The 18,569-nt window shown below is 37.8% G+C and overlaps 1 protein-coding gene across 8 annotated transcripts in view; it reads left to right on the top strand.

The window, feature by feature from the left end:
- The window catches only part of LOC109419733 (PRL-1 phosphatase), a 207,258-nt gene that overhangs the window by 117,570 nt on the left and 71,119 nt on the right, over window positions 1–18,569 (top strand). The window contains exon 1 of one of the 8 annotated variants that reach the window (XM_029852786.2): window positions 11,631–12,646. The exons of the other annotated variants lie outside the window; for them this stretch is intronic. The gene's annotated coding sequence lies outside the window, so the exon portion shown is untranslated. Of the gene's footprint in view, window positions 1–11,630; window positions 12,647–18,569 lie in introns of those variants that run through there. 8 annotated transcript variants of the gene reach the window in all.

Raw genomic sequence — 18,569 nt, 5'->3', positions numbered from 1 at the left:
CATCTAGTGCGCTGTGTTGCTGACAACAACGGGAAGGATGCGCACTACTTTTGACATGATTCAAAAACGTCGCTGTAGTAATAGAGACAGAGAAGAGAATGATTGAAGCGAAAAATATGCGCCTTCTGATTGGCCGACTCAGTGGAAAGCTAGAATTAACAACAAAAGCGAACATACAAAAAGAGCTGCGCATCGTGGATTCAAGTCAGTTGATAGACGATAGTGGATACGAACGGACGCACCAAAAGGCAGCAGCAATGGCATTTGCAGTACACAGCAGTCCACCACAGAGAGGTTTTAAAGAGTTTCCTCTCTGCGGTCGGTGTTGTGGCTGTAAGAATAGCCGCAGCGGTCACGACAGTCGCGAGTTGGGTTGCATCGCGACTTGATTGTCTGACGTCCGGTTTGGTGGCGGCCCGACAATACCATTTTGAGATGCCTCAGTAGGCCATGGCATTTTCAACGGTTATGTACTGACAATGGTTTATACGAGCATAATACACAATCAAACGCACGGCACATTTTCTATACTATTTAGAAGGTGATACATTCCGCAAAACATGCTGATTTTATTGTTCAATGATGTTGTTCTAATCGTTCAAAGACATGAATAAAACGTTCTAGTAGTCCCTATCATTTTGATCAACATATAGGACGATAAAAATGACGTCACTTGTTTTTGTCCGAAACTGTTGTTTACCAATAATAGCCTACCTTGTCTAATATTGTATGCCGTGTATGTGTTATAATTATCAAATTGTTCTAACCTTGGATAACATTACGGTAACTCACTGGTTCATCTTATCCCACCCGTTTCAATTTGCCTCGGTGTATCTTATTTTCGGTGTTGATAAGATAGTTCAAATCAGTAAATGTCAAAAAATACATGCTCTGTTTTTTAGAATGTTTTGAATTGTTATACATATTGGTATTCTTATGTAAGATGTTCGTAATCGCGATTTGAATTTGGTATGGAGCAACGTATTCGCCTTTATTCACTTTGCCACTGTTTCCTGGACTGTTTCACTGGTCCAGGACTCATACGTCTTCGTGTAGAAAAATAATTGAGAATATCGACAGGAAAGTAAGATAAACGCAAAAATATATTTATCATTTTGTGGAGAATATCTTTAAAAAATCAATAGGCAGTACCAAGCTTGTCAATAGAGCTAGCTATTTTTAAACCTTTGCTAGTCAATTTCTATATGGAGGGATTGAATAACAAAAAATCAAGATCAATCAATGATGTCACCATAATTCCATAACACAATCAGGACAAAAACTTGTTGAGCATACGTGATTTTTTACTTTGTATGTGTTTTTGGGAAGTTCTTATGTGACATTTTTAGAAAAATACCTATAAAATTCATATTTCACCAAATAGCAAATTGTGAATAACTCTAAAACGGATAGAAAAAACGCCATGCTGTCTTCGGCAAAGTTTTTCCTCATAAAATTTCCTATCTTTTTATGGAAATTGCTTTAAATTAGCATAAGGTTCAGATACTTTTTGCGATGGGTAAAATGTACAATATATCAATAAATGACAAAACATAGAAAATTCAAAAATTCAGTATCCAAAAGTTACCTGCAAAACATGTCGTTAATTTTTTTTCCCAAGAAGTTTGGATCCATATCAAGCTGCAAAAAATATAAAAATAGTGGGTATTGCCAATTTTTGTACGGTAAAAAATATTTGTATGAAATTTTTTATGAAAAATGCCCATTTTTCAAAAATTTCGCCGGGGCGACCTCTAAACGTCATTTCTGAAAGTTGCCGTCATACAAAAGTTTGTTTCTAACACCCTTAGCTATCATTTGCAGGGTGAGCCCCCAAGCTTTTTGACCATGTGCAATTTTGGGACAACCTACTGCGTAGCCGTTTGAATCGTAGATTATTCCTTTTGTTAGCTTGACCAAGAGAAACATGTTGCAATGCGCATATGCACCAATGGCTGCCAAATCCTACTGTTCCTAACAAGGTCTCCACGCATATTTTTTGCCTTTCTCGTACACTTAAGTGTACTGGAAAGGCTATATATTCACTCCAAAAATGACTTTTTGATAGAAGGCCCGAAGGGTCGAGTCACATATACCAATCGACTCAGCTCGACGAATTGAGGTGATGTCTGTGTGTGTGTGCGTATGTGTGTGCGTGTGTGTGTATGTGTGTATGTGTGTGTACAAAAAACTCACATCACTTTTTGGCAGTAACCCTCAACCGATTTTAATGACCGATAGTTCATTCGACGCGGCATATAGTCCCATTGTTTCCTATTGAAAATGGTTCGGATCGGTCCAGCCGTTCCGGAGTTATGGCCATTTAGGTGTTCCGGATCGGTACCCCTGGGAGGGGCCAGACATGAAAATGCTACAAACCCATGCATGCGACATATCAAACCACGGCATTTTCGATCATCTGATAAATGGTAAGCAGGAAAATAGTCTCAGACCATATCTGAACCGATAGTGTTCCGGAACCGGTTCCGGATGCCCCGCCGGAAGTGACCAGATATAAGAGAGTACCAAACCCATGCATGCGTCATATCAAACCAAGGCATTTTCGATAATCTGATGAACAGTAAGCAGGAAAATAGTCTCAGACCATATCAGAACCGGTAGTGTTCCGAAATCGGTTCTGGGTGTTCCGCCGGAAGTGGCCATATATAAAATTGAACATAACTCATTCATGCGACACATCAAACAGCGGCATTTTCGATAACCTGATGAACGGTTAGCAGGAAAATAGTATCAGATCATATCTGAACCGGTAGTGTTCCGGAACCGATTCTGGGGGTCCCGCCGGAAGTAGTCAAATATAAAATTAAACATTACTCATTCATGCGACACATCAAACAAAGGCATTTTCGATAACCTGATGAACAGTAAGCAGGAAAACAGTATCAGACCATATCTGAACCGGTAGTGTTCCGGAACCGGTTCTGGGTGTCCCGCCGGAAGTGGCCAAATATATAATTGAACATTACTCATTCATACGACACATCAAACAGCGGCATTTTCGGTAACCTAATGAACGGTTAGCCGGAAAACAGTATCAGACCATATCTGAACCGGTAGTGTTCCGGAATCGTTTCCAAGGGGTCCCGATGGGTGAATGCAAACTTTTTAAGGAGTGATAGAGGATCATAAATGGTAAAAAAATGTGTTCAAATCTCAACCGTTACGTAGTAATTGAATTTTACATGTTTTTGACTTTGCTTGCCTCAAACTGGCTATAACTTGAAAATGGTCAAACTTATCGCAGCTTTTTAACCCTCATTCGAAAGTTTATTGAATTTTCTATCAAAATAAATCTTTCAATCTATTGGATTATTTAAATAACTTAGTTTTTTTTAAAGCAAATAAGCTCGAAAGTGTTGTTTTGCCTTTCTCATACACCGAAGTGTACCAAAAGGCTATATGTTCATTTATCGTGTCCCTAGCCACGGGACGTTTACTTTCACTATTTCACTAGTTTAACATCGATCCGCGACTATTTCACTTTACTTAACATCGATCCGCGGGAACGAGGTGAAGACGCGCACTAACTCGAGTCACTCACATAGAGACTCGAACTTGGACTTTTCTCAGCAGTACAGCCAATCTGGAGTAATCCAGTTGGGGTACAATTCAGAAGACAGATTTGGAATAGTCGATAGCCTGAAAGGTGTGTACCAGTCAGGGTCGAGTTCATAATCAGAATCCTTTATTCATCAGATACATTTGCCCTTTTATACATTTCAAGGTTTAACATAACAATTTGCTTAATACATAGATGAGACGACTGGAGTGACAAATAACCAAAAATGCTTATGGTTTGTTTTACGTTAAGCCAGGCGCTAGACTTGCAATTTGATCCTTCCACGCCGCATGCCATCGGCCCTCGTACCTCACAAGTAGAAGTGGAGTGAGAGTCGATAGAACGATGCACTCGTGGTTAATGACTTCCATATTTTCTGTTGATATTGCATAACAGCAGTGTCTTAAAAATTCAGCCCGATGATGTTCAATCAGTGCGAAAACGAACACAAATAAACGAATACTGCCTACCACCAACATGACGTCGAGAATGAACATGACAAAGAGAAAGCAAGACAATGAGCGCGGCGCCTCGTAGTGTAATCAACGGTAGCTGAAGTTCTGTTTTGATCTTCAGCCCGAGCTCGGTGAATATGAATTTGAATTTTTTAATTTGGAAATGATTTTTTGTGATTTTAGGCTATTGAAGGCCTGCAAATGTCGATATGTTGCACTTATTCTATTTATTATGCTTGCTTTAGGTGAATGGTATGCACCAGCAGTACTTTTTGCTTATAAATCGTGCTTAAATCAAAAATATCAATTGAATATGAATATGCTGATTTTGAATATCAGTGGGTGGTTGAAATTCAGCAGACAGCGAGGTAATGAATTTTTCATTGCTCGAACTTCAGAGAGTGGCACACAGGTTGTCAGAGCTATAATCAAAACAAAAACAAATCTACGACGCAGAAGTACCTGGGCATCGGTGCCGATGACTGTAATTTGACAAATTAAGACACTGCATAACAGTGCGCTTTTGCACTTGTTTGTTATTTTCGGTGTGAGTATGATTGGTTTGCTACAGTCGGTCCTCAATGTTGTGGCATTTACGTTAATGGCATGCTACACATTCAAAAAACCAATGTTCGATAGAAGGCTCGGAGGATCAAGTCACATATACTATTCAACCCAGTTCGACGAATTGAGATAATGCCTGTATGTGTGTCTGTGCGCAAAAAAAGTTCACTCATTTTTAAGGCACTTCCCATTGGCGGATTTTTCGGTTTATAGCTCGAATCGAACTGGAATTTTACCGCATTGTTTGCTATTAAAAATAGTTCGGATCGGTCGAGGCGTTCCGGAGTTATGGTCATTTCAGTGATCTGGACCAGCACCGGTGGAACTGATCGTATATAAAACTGAACCAACCCATCATGCGACACATCAAACTGCGGCGATTTTTGTAACCCTTAGCATGGCTTACGAATTTTATGCGGAAATGAACTCTAGAGACCAGAAACTCCGTGATTTTGGTCCAAAATTCAAGATGGCAGCTCCAAATTCAAGATGGCGGCTTTTCAATGGAATTTCAGGCTTTAAGACCATGCAGTATGGATATATTTGGTATGAGAAAGGTGTCTGGAGTTCAAAAATGGCGACCAGAATTCCCAAGATGGCGGTCTAACATCCAAGATGGCGGCTCCAAATTCAAGATGGCGATTGTTTAATGGAGTTTAAGGACCTGACACCATGCACTATGAGTATACGTATTTGATATGGGGAAAAAGTCTGGACTCCAAAATTGGCGACCAGAATAGGTATCCAAGATGGCGATCTAAAATCCAAGATGATGGTTCAACATTCAAGATGGCTGCCGTTTAATGGAGTATTAGGATCTTAAACCAATCAATATGGGTATATTTGGTATGGTCAAGATGTTCAGAGTCCAAAATTGGCGACCAGAATATCCAAGATGGCGGTTCAACATTCAATATAACGGCTGTTTAATTGAGTTTCAGATTCTAGAACATGCAATATGTGTATATTTGGTATTGATAAGATGTCTGGAGTCAAAAAATTACGATTAAAATATCCAGAACGGCGACAAAAATATCCGAGACCGCGTCTCAAAATTCAAGATGGCGACTGTTTAATGGAGGTTTGGGACTTGAAATCATGCAATATGGGTATATTTGATATGGGGAAAAAATCTGGACTCCAAAAATGACACACAGAGTATCCAAGATGGTGGTCTAAAATCTAAGATGGCAACTCAAAACTCAAAATGACTTCTGTTTAATGAAGTTTTATGCTCTAAAACCATGCAATATGGGTATATCTGGTATTGGGACGAAATCTGGATGACGACCAATTAGATATATTGGCGTCTCAAAATTCAAGATTGCGGCATAAACTTCATTATGGCAGCTGTTTAATAGAGATTTAGGCTCTAAAACCGTTTAATATGGGTGTATCTGGTATGGGGAAGAACTCTGGAGTTCAAAAATAGCGACCAGGATTTCCAAGTTCCTAAATGGCGGCTTATAATTCAAGATTGCGGCTGTTTTTTAAGAGTTCGAGGCTCAAAAATCAAAAACCAGATAAACGATATGATTTTTTTTTTTAGAGTGACCCTCCGCTCTCCCCCACACCAAAAAGCTCCATAGTGAGCTCCCTGGTAGTGGACACTCTGTTCTCAGCCAACAGGCAACACAACAATTAAAATAACAAAACAACAATTATTTAAATGGCTGAGAATAATAATAAAAAAATTGACATCTAATAAGAGAACGAAATAGCAAAAGAAAACATTAATGTGGACTAAGCGTCCTTTTAAAGAAGCACGAATATGAATTATAAACTAAAGTTTTACTAATTCCAACATATCATATAATTAACAAACTATCTTTAAGTTATTTATGACGGTTAACATATAAATAAACGAAAATAAAGAAAAGATGGAAGATTATAGCAAGAGTTGTGGTATTTGATTTAACAAAAAACATTTAATTTTGAATTTGAAATGCTGACGAGCAGTTATCGTCTGTATATCTCTGGGTAGCTTATTAAATTCAGATGGCCCGACAAAAGTAAATCGTTTTTGACCGAAGTTCGAATAGACATGAGGCCGTGAGAGATGATTAACTTGCCTAGTGTAGTGCAGCCGAGGTACCATATTAATCGCCAAATTGTGAATGCACGCGGGGTTGTGTAACATATTGTGGATTAGGAGTAATGTTTGCTCTTCACACATGCCTTGTATTGGTAAGATTTTATGAGGAAAATCTGAATATAACCGAACGGATGGAAACAGAAACGGTAAATTGTAAATTAATTTGATAGATCGATTTTGTAATACTTGTAATTTTTTCAGTTTTGATTTACAAGCTCTTCCCCATGCAATAATCAAATAGTTGAAATGAGAATGAATATGAGCGTAGTAGAACATAAGCAAAGCTCTTCGAGGAATGAAGCTACTAACTCTTCTCAATATTCCACACATCTTCGAAGCTTTTTGCTCAACTTCCTTAATATGTTGATCCCATGATAATGTACAATGAAGAACTATACCTAAATATTTAAAATAATCTACTCTCTCGATGACGTTAGTACCCATCAATAAATCGGGAAGATTCGGAAGCACTTTCCTGGGGGATCGAAATATCATATATTTTGTTTTTTTTTCAAGTTCAGTGAAAGTAAATTATCGGAAAAATATTCATGAAGAAATTGTAAATCACTACTCATGCTTGAGATAATCGATCTTGGATCAGCGTTGGGATAGAATAAAGCCGTATCGTCGGCAAATAACCTAGGAGTACCCACAAGACGAATTTTGCTAATGTCGTTTATGTAGATCAAGAACAATAACGGCCCAATGTTGCTTCCCTGAGGGACACCAATATTTATTTGCTTCATTGAACTAGTAACACCATCATACGCAACAAACTGAGTTCTATTATTTAAGTAGCTACTGATGATTCTGTTTGCAACACCTCTAATGTCATATTGCTCTAATTTTTGCAACAAAATACTATGATTTAAGGTGTCAAAAGCCTTCTTTAAATCTAAAAATAAGGCACCAACGTATTTCTTGGAATCAGTTTCTTCTAATATTTTATCAACTAGTTCTGTTATGGCAACTGTGGTGCTGCTTCCATTGCGAAAGCCATATTGCATACAATACAGAGTATTATGGATGTCCAGAAAATTTACTAAGCGGTTTACTAGTAATTTTTCAAAAATTTTGTTGAAAATCGAAAGAGTCGATATAGGCCGGTAGTTATCTAGTTGTGAGGAGTCTCCTGACTTAAATATTGGAGTTACTTTGGCTGTTTTAAGACAATCCGGGTAGAAACCTTCTTGAATCATTAGATTGAAAGACTCCGACAAAATTCTTGAAAAAGTTGAAAAATTGTTTTTAATGATTTTTGCAGGGATTTGATCAGGGCCAGGACTTTTATTTGTTATCAAATTATTTATCAACAGCACGACTTCATTTTCTGAGGCCGGTTGTAGGTAAATTGAATGAGCATTTGGTTCTATATATCGTAATGGACTCGAACCTGTTGGAGTAATATTCCCAGTTAATTTTTCACCAGCTGTCGAAAAATGTTCATTAAATGCTTCGCACATCAATTTACTGTCACAAATGCTCTCACCATTGATTTCTAATGAAAGTTTAGTTTGTTTGCTGGATTTACCTATGATTGCATTAATATTTTTCCACAATTTAGAGTGAGATGCATTATTCAAAATTCTTTCAAAATGTTTCCTCTTTGCTTGTTTTTTGGCGACATCTAATTTCTTTGAAACGTGTTTCAATAGTTCCGCTAAGCGTATGTTATTTGGATTTTGACGAAATTTTTTCAAATAGTTGTTTTTCATTTTAATTAGAGTCCATAACTCAAGGTTCATCCAAGCACATTGCGTACCTTTGATTTTTACACATTTTTTTAACTATTTTAGTGCAATCTTCCAAAAATGTATTATATTTCAAAATTATATTTTGAAAACAAGTATTTACATCTTCAATGGGTCCAATGCCGTCAATGTACCTTTTAAATTCGGTTTCCAATTTTTCGTGATTGATTACCTTTTTTGTTAATTCTACTAAATTAGTGCCAAATTGTGTTTTGAATTCTGATAAAATCAAGCTGTGATCACTCAAATCATTAAGTATGGTGTGGTTACTCAGGCGATGCGCATCATCTATCTTGCATATCACATGATCAAGAATGTTTGAACTGGACGGTCTCGTCACGAACGTATTTGAACAAATAAAGCCGTAAGACTGCAAAAGATTTTTATATTTTAGGACAACGTTATTATTTGATAAATTTACCGGAACATTCATATCTCCAAGAATTAAACAAGGACGATTACTGTTGCTATTGTTCAACCATGTTTCTAGACGATCATGAAACATATTAAAATCATATGACGGTGGACGATAAACAGCATGTATATCAAAAGCTTCTCCTGACAAAGCTAATTCCGCGTGAATATGATGAAACCCGTCAGTGCAAATGTTTTGAATAATTTTAAATTTAATATCATCTCTAACATACATTACTAAACCACCAGAAGAGCTTTCTCTGGTAGAAAATGAACTGTTATATCTTTTAAACGTATATGGCGCCGTATTTCCAGTTTTAATCCATGTTTCTCCTATGACTATGACATCAATAGGAGTTACGAATCTCTGATGCCATGAAATGGATTTCTGTTAAACGTATGTAAATGCGATATTCATCAACATGTCTCTTGAGTTGCGTTGCCACGAGAAAGGCACCATCACCGCTAGGTGGATTAATTACGGTTTTTATTATTATATTCGCTTGTTATCTTGCATGAGCTTTTGACCAATCTATGGGAAATTTTTGTTCAATAAATAATGCTGACCTCATATAAAGTGTATACTAGCAGGTTATTGTTTTCAATAAAATTATAAATAAAAAATTACAAATAAACAGGAATTCTATGAAAACTAACAATATGTTAAATGAAAGCTTTGAATTTATATATTGTGGGAAAAATGCAAGAACTGGACAGCCAAAATAACTAGCTAATTCCAAAACTGATTAACATAGTAGATATATCATTTTTGTCCTTTTTACACCATAACCATGAATACCAAGTACTTCGGAGCTAATTTATTCGACTGATTAGGAGATATTAGACAAAGTGTATCTCGCTGATTTTCTTATCCATTTGTTAATCGATTCAAGATCTTTTGGCTGTTAACAAAAGATACACAATATTCCAGAATATGTAAGCTATTTTAAAAAAATTTCACACAAGATTCTAGAAGGTGTCTGGCATTTCTGGTAGTTTAGTCCATGGTCCATGATGCTATTTTGGAAACCAATCCACTAGATGCCAAATCCACAATATTTTCTAGAACTTTTGGTCCATCACACAAAATAAATATGTTAAATACAAATAATACAACAATAGTTTCAATAAGTGTAAGAAGGGTTCTGTTCACCATAGGTGGATTGAATCGGGTTTTTTTATCGTAAGCTTCATTAAGCTTCAATAAAAATGCTAATATTCGCATGCTCATACTTTTCTTTTTATCTTATCGGGATCACGAGATAGATCCGGGTAAAATGCTCATTTTTATATGCTCACTAGCGTCAATTGTGAATTACAAGTTTGCCGAAGACTTGAACTTTTTTATCGTATCGGGATTGCGAGATAGAGCTGGTTAAAAATGCCCATTTTTGCATGCTCATTAGCGTCACCTACAGTGTCGGACAAAATAATAAGACCACCGGTTCTATTTCATACACAATCACCAAGTTCGAAGATATGGTACTCGGTTTCTAGTAAACCGATTCGGCAGAAATTTTGACAGCCGACGTGGAATGACGGGAATTCTGATTTGTATCTAATTGATTGAATTATGTTCACTGCATCAAAAGTTACAGATATACGGTGCGACAAAATTCCACCACCAGATTTTTATGATGGTTATTTGTGGTCAATTCAATAAAAAGGTCCCTAAGTTTAAATGGCATCCTTAATTTTAGTACTTGTTTATCAATCATCAAGTATCAGATACAGATATATATCCTTCGATAATGGCGATCTGAGAGTGGTTCTATTATTTTGTCGTTTCGTATATCTGTAACTTTTGATGTAGTAAACAGAATTCAATAAATTAAATACAAATCAAAATTCACGTAACTCCATGGCGACTGTCAAAAATTCAGCCAAATCGGTTCACCAGAAACCGAGCGTCACATCGTTAAACTTGGTCATTATGTATGAAAAATAACTGGTGGTCCTATTGTTTTGTCCGACACTGTAGCAACAGTATTGCGAAGCAAACTGTGTGTCTTATAGATGTCAAGGACTTTCTGAATAACTTTGCTGAAGACTGTAGCTTTACAGAATATCTGGATTTCGAGATATATGTAGTAGCATGCATTTACTAGTTTTCAGATGATGCTAAACTTTTCAAGGTGATGCAATATTCAACTGAGTGTTGAAATATTTTTTCAAGTGAGTCCGTAGTCCGTACTTTTGTAAATAGAGCGCTGGACGGATACATATGAGATAATGTAACGTAAAAACGTTATACATACATCATTGTTTTTTTTTTCTTAAAGAAGTTTATTCATGGATCACCCTATTTTCCGCTCAGTTTCCTGGTGCCCCTCTACACCGCTACCATCACCATTCAACACCCATCAGAGCGTGACTGCGAGAGCAAAGCGGAACCGCTCTCACTATCTCAGACCAGAAACAAAAACAACCTACCGAGTGACGTCCGTCGTCCGACTACTGCTTGCTGCTCAGCTCATCCGATCTCATCTAGCTAACAGCCATTCAAGCATCCATCCAACGACGCGGAGGCAGCTAAATATATGGAGACGCATGGTCGTTAGCTCGAGACGAATGGTGGTTTGATGACGCGGTCGTCGCGTCGTCGGTTGCGGTGTTAATTTTGACTTCAACACGATCCTCCTATTGCGGAGTACTTTAGTTTAGTGTTGAAGCTTCATCTGAACGGTACCTACTGGGTGCGGAGATAAAAGTGTAGGTGCGATTAAACGGTTAATTCGTTTGCGCGAGTGATTTCAGCTACGTTTTGAATTGAAAGGTGTTTGACGCGGGTATTGGAAATTTGAATTTTGATTGTTGCATAAATCGGATAGTGGAATATCGAGTCTGTGCAACAGGTTTGCCGGTGCCAGCTTGAGTGTAGCTCACCGACACTGTTGGCTGGAATAGGGCAGTTTAACAGTAGGAAGTGAACGCGCGTATCCATAACCTCGGGATAATGCTGTTGAGAACTACCACCAAGTGCAAACTGAAAACTAGTGTCTTCATAAAACAGTGCTAACGAGGGAGAAGTTTTCCAATTAGAAATTGGCAAACCGAGCTCCGGTTTGTGTGCTTCATTTTCGAGTAAATCAGCGAGAAAGTTATCCCAAAAGAAGGCTACACAGAAAGATCAACGCCGTCCTTTCTAGCAACGGTTGCCTTTCAAGTGTGCGAATTCTTGCTTGCCACCACTCACCCTAGTTTACATGACTGACTGTGCGGGACGGCAAGGTCCCCCCAAAGTCAACTACAACGTCGTCACCGTCGCCGTTTTCGTCTTCGTTTTCATCTCCCCAGACGGCTGCTGGTGGAGCTGTGTCGAATTTCGAACCGCCGCGGACACTAGAGTCGGATATCGACGCCAGCGGCAGCATCTACTGCAACCATCTGCTCTGCAATCGAGTGCATTCTTCAAGGAGAGTGTGACATGAGCAGCATCGTCAACGGCTGGAGAAAGTGAGCTACATACCCACTCGCTACCTCCGCTACTAGCAAACGACAGTGTGTGAAACTCTTGGAAGCCAGTGTTTATAAACTATTAGTCTCGTTCCCCCGGTTTACGGCGCGACACGATTATCGAGAGCCCGGTGTGTTTGCAAGTGACTGTCGTCGTCTCGAGTGCCTCGGCGCCATCCAGGAAGATATCCAGCGAAGAAGCAAAGAACAGCAGAGCACGTACCTCTACAGAGAAGGTCACAATCCGGTTCGCGTGTGCGCGAAAGTAGGTCACCTGGAAACGGCAACCATCTCCATAACTGCGCTGGCTGGTGCAGCATAGTTGAAAAAGGTACGATCTTTACGTTGATAATGAGACTGTAAACAACAGCAGTGTGGTGGGGCGGTGCGACCTTCGCTAGGCAAAGTTACGACGAAATTCGTAATATGTAGTGAACGCCGTTGACGCCGCCATTGTATCATGAAATTTCCCGTTTGTTTCGTGGAATCGGTAGCTGAGGGGAATTTTTTCGATGAACTTTGCTCCCGATGGTGCGGTACCATTGTCGCAAATTTCGCTGTACCCGCAAGTCATTAGCGGTGAGACAGTTTAAATTGCGGCTGACGAGTTGGGGAAGGAATAATTTGTTGGGGAAGAAGTTTATTCAGAATGTCAGAATTTTCTTTCTGTTGAAACACTGGGTTGGGAAATTTGTTGTTGAACGAAGTGTGTGTATGACAATTTCGATCATACAATTCTCTGATATTTGATCTCCAGATTTCCAACAAAAACCAAGCAGTAAAGGTCGACGATGATTTTAGTCAAACGCATTGCTAATTGCCAATGCTTAATTGAGCAGCAATGTGTAGAGGATAACCTTTCTGTTGTTGACGAAGATAGGACTTTCCCAAAAAATGCTGTCGGCGAATTGCCGAAAGCAGATTCTGTTCCAATCAGCGCCAATACAAAGTGAAGAAGAATAAGAAACACTTCTCGTGTACTGAGTTTGTTTTTGTTTTGAACTAGGGAACCGCTAATAGACCCAGCTAAATTAAGAGGGGCAGCTAAGTGAGTGGGAGGCAACAAGCTGCTGCACTAGTTACGGTTGTTTTGTTGGGTGGAGTGTGATAAAAGCGATATTGTTTTGACTGTTGTAGGTTGTTCGATGGAAGCTGCTGGAAGAGCTTGATACGCTTGAGGCATGGTAGGGCGAAACACGTTTCACGATCCGCAACTTAATATGTGTTTTTGTACGTGCGAATACAGGGCATTAATGCGAGCTAGGCTTCGTAGGAATCTCGGTAATTAGCATCGGAGTGCAGCAGGTGTTTGTCGTTGGCGTTTTAAATTACTCGGAATATAATCATTTGGGAGGAAAAGGGAGGGTAGTATATGGACATTTTTCACTTTTAGCGCACTAGAAACATTTTATTCAGAAGCAGGAATCAGTTAAGCCGCTGGAATCGGCTTTACATCTGATGAACAAATAATGCATGGTAAACAAAACCTGTACTACAATTTATAATCTGATAACTCAAATTTATATAGCGCTATAAATAAAAACTACTTCTGAAAAAAAAAACTGTTATTATGAAACAATATTAAAGAAGATTCATTTGCATAAGGTGCGTTTGGTATAAAGTGTAAAGGTTAAAAATGAAATCCTTCCAGAATCATTCGAGCAACTGTTTTCTGAATTATATATTTTTTTATAGATCTTAAATCAATTCTTCCAGAAATATTTAAAGGAATTCTTACACAAAGAAAAAAAATCCTTTAAACCCTTTGGAGCCGGAGGGGTCATATATGACCCCAACATAGAAACGGCTGTATAAATTCACCCATTCGATAAAACAAAATACTGTCTTCGGCAAAGTTGTTGCAAATTGAGTCCTCTATTAGGGAAAAATTGGGATATTTGTATTTGAGACTTCATTGATAACCTAGATCATCCTGAACACCATGAAATTTGAAAAATGAAATAATTGACACACCAGTTGTTCTAAAAGCTAACATTGGATGTGGGTTTCGTTTATATGTATCCTTTTAGCCTTCATCAAGAATATCAAAAGGTGTTTTATATTCTGGGATGTTCTAGGTGTTCCAAACTGTCCTTTAAATCTACTTGAATAATTTTATGTATTTCCGCCACAACTAATACCATTGCATAAGATACTGGGATCCGTGAAGCTCTTGGCACTTACAATGTCATTTATAGACGCTATAGGGATATACCAGGTCAGCCAAACTACCTCGGAGTTCAGGACTTCAGGTCTACACTCGTAACAGTATCCATATCCGCTATACTGAGAAACGCAACATAATCATCCGCAGTTACTGGACCAATCTGAAGTTTAATTTTTTATTATAAACCTTTGGGACATTCAGGTTCGTTCACACTGTTCAATCATGAAGCCCTTCAAATCTACAAGAATAACTTTATGTGTTTTCGCCATAAATATAAAAGTATTGCATAACCTGCTGGGATTCGCGAAGCTCTTGAAATCTGAAATGACATTAAGAGACACTAGAGGGATATTCCAGGTCAGCCAAACTTCCATGGAGTTCAGGACTTCAGGTCTACACTCGTAATAGTATCCATATCTGTTATACTGAGTAACGCTGCATAATCAATCGCAGTTACTGCAGCAATCTGAAGTCTAAGAGCTTATTATAAACCTTCGAGACATCTAGGGTCGTCCAAACTGTTCTATGATAAAGTTCTTCAAATCTACAAGAATAATTTTATGTGTTTTCACCATATATAATAGTATTGTATAATCTACTGGGGTCCGCGAAGCTCTTGAAATATCATATGTCATTCAGAGACACTACAGGGATATTCCAGGTCAGCCAAACTACCTTGGAGTTCACGACTTCAGATCTACACTCGTAACAGTATCGCGTAAAAAAAAACGCGTTATTTAAAAAAAACATCGTAAAAAAACCGCGTTATTACAAAACCCGTCGTAAAAAAAACGAGTTTTTTTCAAAAACACGCTCAAAATAGTCAGGATTACATCTAACGTGACTTGACTTTTAACGACGTTTTTTGAAATAACGCGGTTTTTTTACGACGAGTTTTGAAACAACGCGGTTTTTTACGACGATTTTTGAAATAACGTGGTTTTTTTTACACGGTACGATTACACAGCGTAACAAAAACTAACTTTTGGTCTGTCTCAAGAGCAAACTTATGTGTCTCTGACAGATTTTGGGCCGCTGAATTCGAATCCGGGCTCAGATTTGCTCTAGCACGTCACGATTTTGAGCTATACCTCAATTTATAGGGCAAAATATGCGATTTTGGGCTTTTTTGACTGCAAGCCATTAAGCATGGAAATATTTAATTACACCAATCAAAGCATAAATTGCTCAATTAACATCTAAATAAACGACTCATGCAAAATATTTCGTATTACCAAATCAAATTTGATAGATTTAACCATTTTATGACAGTATGTAAACTCGCATGCAACTTTTGAATGGTGACTTGTATGGGAAATATCGTACCTAACATAAATCGGCCCAAAATCTGTCAGAGACACATAAGTTTGCTCTTGAGACAAAAAAATGTTGCGCTGTGTTACCGTCGTAAAAAAAAAACTTTAGTGTATCAATATTTGTTATACTCAGTAACGCTGCATAATCAACCGCAGTTACTGGAGCAATCTGAAGTCTACTTTTTTATTATAAACCTTTGGGACATTCACGGTCGTCCAAACTGTTCTATAATGAAGCCCTTCAAATCTACAAGAAAAACTTTGTGTTTTCATCATACATAATAGCATAGGATTTGCTGAGCTCTTGAAATATCAAATGTCATGTAGAGACAATATGGGAATGTTCCAGGTCAGCCAAACTATCCATGAGTTCAGAACTTCAGGTCTCCACTGGTAACATCAGCTATATCTCTTGATAGCTCTTGATAGTAACAGTAGTTAGTCTCACAATAAACTTTAGACTGTAATCTGTAATGATAGTTTTGAGATATTCCAGATCAACATCACTACTCCGGAGACCATAGCTTCAGGTCCACACTTTTGATAATAGCTTTTGCCACTAAGTTAAGATGTTACATAATCCAATGTACTTACCAAAGCAGTTAGAGGAACAATACGCGTTGTTATATATTTTTGGGATATTATGGGCTCCTTACTGGTATGAAGCTTAGTTGATGAAAACAACAACTGTAACTTTCAGAAGACTTGCTGGACATGATAGATGACAAATCGCAGCTTTGCATAATGAAATCAGTTACCGTTACACCCGCAGACTTTAGGATCTAAACTGAAGAACAGTTTGGATGACCTAGGATATCCCAAATGATCTGATACTGTCTATTGAATTTTCAGAAGACTTACTGGACATGATAGATTACAAATCGCAGCTTTGTATAATGAAATCAGTTACCGTTACACCCGCAGACTTTAGGATCTAAACTCAAGAACAGTTTGGATGACCTAGGATATCCCGAATGATCTGTTACTGTCTATTGAATCTTCAGAAAACTTACTGGACATGATAGATTACAAATCGCAGCTTTGTATAATGAAAGAAGTTACCGTTACAGCCATAGACTTAAGGATCTTAACTCAAGAATAGTTTGGATGACCTAGGATGCCCAAAATAATTTCCGCATAATATTCTACCGTTTTTATACTATTGAATACCAAAACTACAGAAAAACTTAGAAAAAACTCCAGAAGAATGCTTGGAAAAATTCCGGCTTCAAAGGGTTAAGAAATTTTCCAAGAATACTATTTATCATTATTTATATGGATTTTTCCAGGAACTATCCAAAATTCGCAAATCGCAAAATTCCTAAATTTCTAAAAATGTTTTGAGGTATTTTTTCAGAAATTGTGAATACTGTTCAGAAAAGGTAATTAATCCGTTTTTGCTGAATAAGTTTGGCATTCTGCTGTTCAAATTTAAAATAAAAATGTGTATTCTGGTTTTCTTCTGGGAACAATGCAAGTTTTTTTTACAAAAACTCTAACACACTTTGTTGAGCTTTGCACGATCTCGGCATTCTGTTTTAAGTGTGTACGAGAATTCTTATTGATTTTTTTCTTGAATTATTCCTTAAAATAATTGCATTTTTCAATCTCTTTGATGAATTTAATTTAACATTTCGTTCAGAAGTTTTCATTTTGCTTTCAGTTTTTTTCCAGCATTTTTTCAATATTTTTATAAAAAATACTGCTAGGAATCCGAACAGCGCTTTTTCTGCAAACTTGCAATTTGAATTGTTTTGCGGAAATTTTTATCACTCGGAGCGGGATTCGAACCCTCACCTCATGGCATGCTACGGTTATACGCTTGGTGACCTCACCGACACGAAGCTCCACAAAATTAGGAAATTCTACTAGACAATCCTATGAAATTTCTTTGGAAATTAATCTGGAATTTCATTGCATTTTGTTCGGAATTGTTTTGGGCAGAACTCATTTGGAAATTTATACTGGAATCACTTTGGAAATTGTTGTAGAATTCCTTAGGGAATTCTTTTTAAAATTCTTCCGGAATTCTTTCAATTCCTTTTGTAATTCATCTTGAGTTCCTTCAGGAGTACCTCGGAAATTTCCCTGGAATTCTTTCGAAAATTTCTTTGTAATTCCTTTGGAAAATCCTATGGAATTCCTTCAGAAATTCCTATGGATTTTCTTCGGAAATTACTCTGGAATTCCTTGGGAAATTTCTCTGAGTTCCTCGGGAAATTCCTCTGGAATTCCTTTGGACATTCCTCTCCAATTGTTTCGGAAACTCTGGTGCAATCCGTACAGAAATTTCTCTGAAATTCTTCTGGAAATTTCTCTGGAATCCCTTCAGTGATTTCTCTGGAATTCCTTTGAACATTGCTCTGGAATTCTTTCAGCAGATCTTCTGGAATTCCTTCAAAAATTCCCCTGAAATTCATTCGGAAATTCCTCGGGAATTTCTTCGGACATTTCTTTGGAATTCCTTCAGCAATTCCTCTGGAATACCTTCGGAAATTCCCCTGAAATACCTTCGGAAATTCTACTGAAATTCCTTAAAAATTTCTCTCAAATTTTGTAAGAAATTCCTCTCAAATTCCTTAACAAATTCCTCCTAATTGGCTCCGTGGCCGTGTGGCTAGTGTCACCAAGCATTTGGTCGTATCGTGCTGAGGAGCGTGGGTTCGATTTCCATCGCAGCTGTCAGGAAAAGTTTTCGGCTGTGCCACTGGGCGTTGCATGCTAGTTCGTTGTCTAGTGTCGTGCTTCCTTCGAGGAGCAAATAGCTCACT

This window comes from Aedes albopictus, chromosome 2 (genome assembly GCF_035046485.1).
Source record: "Aedes albopictus strain Foshan chromosome 2, AalbF5, whole genome shotgun sequence".
Classification (NCBI taxonomy): domain Eukaryota; kingdom Metazoa; phylum Arthropoda; class Insecta; order Diptera; family Culicidae; genus Aedes; species Aedes albopictus.
Note: the sequence above shows the minus strand (reverse complement) of the source record. Positions and strands in the feature narration are given on the sequence as shown.